Raw genomic sequence first — 6,230 nt, 5'->3', positions numbered from 1 at the left:
ATTTAAATATATTTTTTCAAAAAATTATTTTATTCGATCAGAACTAAATTTTTTTATTGTTTAAATTTATTGCGGTTAAATTTTATTTTAAAATGAATTTTGCATAAATATTGACGGTATTCTTTTGTTTTTTATATACAAAATATTTGGGATTATTTTAATTATATTTTGTATAAAAAATGTACTTCGCCGCCACCCCTCAAATGAAAATGAAACGCATATGTTGTTGAGTACAAAACACAATCACTTCATCACTAGTAAAACTCCGAAACTGAGATTAATTTAAGAGGATTTTTTTTCCAAAACTTAATTTATATTTAAAATTCTGTGAGATATATATTATATTACTATATATATATATCAATTTCAAAAAAAAACTATTAACTACTTTTCGGTCACTTGAGTCTTATTTGGTATTAGAAGGTTTCAATTGATGAAAACTACAAAAACAAAATTAAGTAAAATAAATGAAGTAAAAAAATTAATTGATGAAATTAATGAAATGAATGAAATGCATAAAATGGATAGTTTGGTTTATTGAAATTGCAGTGAAAATAAAAAATTAAATATTTTTAACAAAAAACTACAACAATAAATTTACATTCAAAAGCTAAAAAACTGCCATTTTAAAACGAAAATAAAAAATATAAAAAATTTTGTTACGAATTTTGTAAAAATATATATAAAAAAAATTATATTAAAAATAAAAAACCGAAAACGAGTGTTATTTTAACTAGTTAAATATACTAATTTAAGTTACTGAAACATAAAAAAAAATTAGAACTGCTCAAGTGACAAATAAATTTTAGTTTGTATTTATTTAAAATTTGGCTTTAAAAATCTTAAAAGCTTTTCATATAATGAACAAAATTAATAAAATAGTTATTTATATATATATATATATAAAATATAGGTATATAAAAAGTTGTTGCAGCAAATGATATTGTAAGTTCCTTTTATAAAATAAATAAAACAAAGAATACAAAATATATAATACACAAAGTTAAATGTTAAAGTATAAACTACTTAACTAATTATATGTAATTAATGGATATTACTGTTCAAATGTAAAAAAAAATGTTATTGTTAACATATATATATATATATATGATATAATAATAATTAATCTATAATATTTGATATTATTAAAAATATGTTAAAATCGAAATATTAAATGTAACAAATTGTAACAAGCAAATGCTTATATCGGGTAAATGTTCTTAATCACGTTAAGTATACTATATATATAGTTATATACATATATATAGGTTAACTTTCCAAAATGATTTAAAATTTTCGTAATTTAATTTTAAATATTTTCACGCGAAAAGTTCTATTAGAGAAATCTTAAATATAAATTCCATTCTGACTTAGCAATCGACTGTTTTTATTAATAATTTTTCAACAAATATATTCTAACTACAAGTAATTAATGTTAAGAATTGTTAGAAAACAAATTCCTTTTTTATAAATTTAAATTACTTTTAAAGATTAAAAATTTATAAAAAAATTTTATTTCTAAAAATCGACATTATAGGTATTCCTTAAATTATTATGCGGATAGATTCTTTTCTAATTTTTGACTACTAAATCTAAATGAACAAAAATCTGTTTAGGAGATTAACTCAAATAAAAAAGATATATTCATCTTAATTTTCGGGAAAAAAATATATGATAAGAAACAGCTTACAAACTTGCACCCAGTGCTGACACCACCTTTACAGAAGCCGTGCTCTTCCATGAGATACCAACTTATCAGACTATATCAATTGTTTAAATTGTCGAATATCGAAATATAATTTCGTATATATAGGTTTATACGTATATATTAACCAAATATATACGTATATAACGTATATAACCAAAGCTATCTGCGCATTGGGGGGAAACAAAAAAATTTTTCTAAGTTTTTTAATCTCCTAATTTAAATCAATTTACTAAACATTCTGGTATTATTAATTAACCAGATCTGTCATACTCAAGAATGTAATGATGAGATAAAGAAATTGAATCTTATAAATTTTAGAGGTGCATCATAACCCATCTTACCTCATTTTCTTTACCACTTTTACTGCAATTATCAGGAAACAAATCCATGACTTTTATTTGATTTTCGGTTGACCTAAAGAGGTCTGAACTTACAGCAAAAGATACTGTAAAGTTTATCAAAAACCTTAATTTATCTATGATTTAAATTAGGAAATGTTTTTTATGGATTAACTTAAAGTTCTAGGTGTTCGTTAGTGACTTCTAAAGATAATAAATAATCAAATAAATTGAGACTCGTAGACTATATATTCTATAAAATATAATATATAGCATATATACTTCTATAAACGAGTATGTTTTGAGTAGTCAAAAAACTACATTTATTTTAAAATGTTAATTTTTTTTGGTCGAAAGTGAAGTTTTTATGATAAAAAGAAACTATTTAAAAGTTAAAAGGATTCGAATAGAAGTGAAAATACAACAACAAAAATTTTTTTTGTTAATTTATTGATGTTTGGCTGATCATACAACGCTGTTTCGAGTATTCGTATATTAGGAAATATATGAATTTTTTGATTAGTTTATAGTCCGTATATAATTTATTTGGACTGTAAGTGCCAGATTTAGAACTCGTGTCTGTATAATTAGAAGCGATAACTAATCGTGTTTTTCCACAAGTAGCCAAGGCTGCACAAACTTTCAATGTTCAAGGTTTTGTCACTTTTTTTTATTACACAAAATAACATTTATTTTAGTTTCATAAAGTACCGAAGGTCAATATGAATGCCCAATACATTTCTCTAACTGACTATTTTGTTTAACAAAAGCATTTAAAATATAACAAACTCTCTATGAAAGTCATAGCCCGCGGTTCAGATATTGCTGAAATTTCTGATATATTTCGATTTTAACTAAAAATTAAAAGTTTTAAAATGAATATAAAATATACAAAAAAAATATATTGAAATTTCTTCGAGCTTTGAAAAAATGTTCGAAAAACATATTCCAAGCTTGTTAAATTATAATTAATGTTAAATGATTTATTAAAATAATGTTGCTATAAATAATAAAATAAAAAACTATAATTAACGTTATATGATGAATGTGATTTTAAGTAGTATAACTAATAAAATGTTAAATAAATAATTGCTGGTGTAATAAACAATATAAATAATAAACACAGGATATCATGAAAAGAAATTATTAACAATTGCAAACATCTACACTGCAAGGACATTTCAATTTCAACTAAAACTACAACTTTTGTTATTTTCGCTTAATTAAGCTGTGTTCACACTGCGGGTATATTACATAGATTGACGAAAATCGCCTCAGCGTTTACACATGGCGCACAAAACTTCATGTTTTATTTTAATTAGCAAATTTTTAATATTTTTTTTCTTTTTGATTTTTTTTAATATTGTTAAAAGGACAAAAAATTAAGGATTCTTATGTCTTTCAAAATCGGTTGTCTTAGTTTTAAAAACTCAACGCATTTTATGTAAAACTTATTAATTAAATTAATTTTTAATTTTGCAACTACTCGTAAACGATTTTAAACTTTTAGCAAAAATAAAAATCTTAACTACTTTTCTCTATATTTCTCTCTCTTTCTTTTACTACTTGTACTACTCGCCCACTAATGCCAACACTCGTTTGTTTTTCGAAAATATTAATAATGTTTTTAATTTTGAAATGAAACTTAAACTGTGTTTGAGCCGTACGATCCGAACGTTTAAAGCCGCGTTTAAGCATAATTTAAAACCTAAATTCGGTGAGTCATAATATAATATTATAAAATATTCAATTAAATATTTATACCAATGATATATGTTTTTAAAAAGTAATATACCTACACTACAAAAAAAATATATATATGTATATTAAATTTTATGAATAATATTTATATTCCCTTTTTCTCATAAAATAAAAAACCAAAACACTCTTAAATTAAGTTTGAATTTGTTCCTCAAAGTAGTTTGAATTAAAACTAAGCCAAGTAATTTATTAAAAAACATTAATGTTTTTTAAATGTAAATTGAAATTTATATTTTTATTTGGCGTATCACAAAATTTTGTTAAATTTTTCTTTAGCTAAATGCTTGTTTTCTTTTTTTTTTTTAATTTTTTCAATTCAAATATATTGAAAATTGGTTTTTTGCTTTCTATGCATTATTATATTTTCTTTAAAAAGGCAAAAATATTTAAATTATTATTATTAAAGCCTTCACACCTCACCGCGCAAATTATGGCCACAGTTTTTTAATCATAATTCTGTTTTAATTTCCATACAACATCGCCGTCATTGCCAAATTCAACTTCACTCCCAACATTTACCAATAATCCAATTTTCAACATGGAACAGACTACAGTGAAAGACTGGCACTTAAATAACTTCATTTCTCATTTTCCAATCAGTATAAGTACCTTTTCCATTTTTCTTAATACGATAAACTCATTTATATTCATCACCTAATCGAATTGCTCGACTACACCACTTTTCCTCAAAATGTCTATCAATCATCAATTTCTCACACTTGCATGCTTTTCTCTTAACTTTTCTATTAATATTTAATATATTTGTAAATTTTTCACCATCAGTCACCATTCCTTTTTTGTTTTTCGTTTCAATAATTTATTTTAACATATTCTTATTGAGACAAGTTTGTGTATTTTTTTATTTAAGTGTTAATTTAAAGGAATTATAAGTAGATTAAATATTTATAATACTATAAAAATGTATATAGTTAAATACAGTGAAAACTCTCTTTACCGGAACATCATCGTCAGCCAACTTTTATTTCTATTCATCCAAAATGTATGGATGGTGACGTTGCAAAAAATTATAAGAAAAAATATTTGTTAATTTAGAAGGTTTCGAACAGTAATGAAAAAACAACAAAAAAATTTTTTATTATATGTTGCTGCAAAAAATAATAAAAAATATTTCTAAGTTAGTAGGGTTCGAAAAGCAATGAAGAAACAACAACAAAAATTTTTATTATTTTATTTAAATTTAGCTGACCATACAACGCTGTTTCGTGTATTGTTAAGTACAGTGTTGCATGGTCAGTTAAATTTCAATAAATTAATTAAAATTCTTATTGTTATTTCTCTAATACTGTTCGAACCCTTCTAACTACAAACATTTTTTTTTATTATTAGCAGTAACGTCACCATCCATATATTTTAGATGGATACCAATAAAAGTTGACTAACGATATCGTTCTACTAAATTTATTTAATTTATTTCGCATTTTTCTTGAAAAAAAAGCTTATATATTTTAATATAAGGTATTCGTTATTACTAGGTGGCTGTAGTAAAAATTAATGAATAAAGTGAAGTCCACATTAGTAATAAAAGTCAAAATTAAACCATATCACCATTTAAATATATGAAGAAATGCTGGGTTAACCGGAGTGTTAATCTGGCTAAACCAGCATTCTATGAAAACTAAAATAATTAAAATCTTTAATTCATTTTTTACTTTCTTTTTATTTTATATTTTAGAATTTGTTTAATTTTTTACGATTTATTATAATTATTTACTAATTGCTTTTTTTTTTGTATTGTTTATTTTTTCACTATATTTATTTTTATATTAATTTTATTTTTCGGTTTTATCGGCTTCGATTTTTTTAACGATTTCATTTAATTTAAATATTAATTAGTTTTTTTTTTATTTTTTTTTTAATATGTATTTATTTTTCAGTTTTATTGGTTTCGATTTTTTTGGCGATTTTATTTAATTTATTAATTTTAAATTTTAATTTTTTATATTTTTTTTTAATTTTTTCTTTTTTTTTTTTTATTTTTTACTTTCAAATTTTTTTATTTTCTTATTTTCTTGTTAATATTTATTTTTTTCTTTATTTTTTTATTTTTATATATATATATATATATTCTTATTTTTTTATATATGGTATATATATTTTTTTATTTTTTATATATTTTTTTTACATTTTTTAATTTTTTTCTTTATTTTTTTTTTCGAAGATTCTTATTTATTACTTTTTTGTTTATTTATTTTATTGATTTATTTATTAATTCATGTACTCATTAAGTAACCATAAATATCATATATATTTGATCGTTTTTTATGGATAGAAATACAATATATCTATTTTTATCTTATATCCTTCTCTTTTCTTTTCAATTTAAATGTTTTCACTTATTTTTGAAACTATGTTATGTACATAATATGTAAATAATATATAAAGCATCTGAATTAGTAGAACCC

This window comes from Teleopsis dalmanni, chromosome 1 (assembly GCF_002237135.1).
Source record: "Teleopsis dalmanni isolate 2A chromosome 1, ASM223713v2, whole genome shotgun sequence".
Lineage (NCBI taxonomy): Eukaryota > Metazoa > Arthropoda > Insecta > Diptera > Diopsidae > Teleopsis > Teleopsis dalmanni.
The sequence above is the reverse complement of the archived record's forward strand: the minus strand, read 5'-3'. Positions refer to the sequence as shown.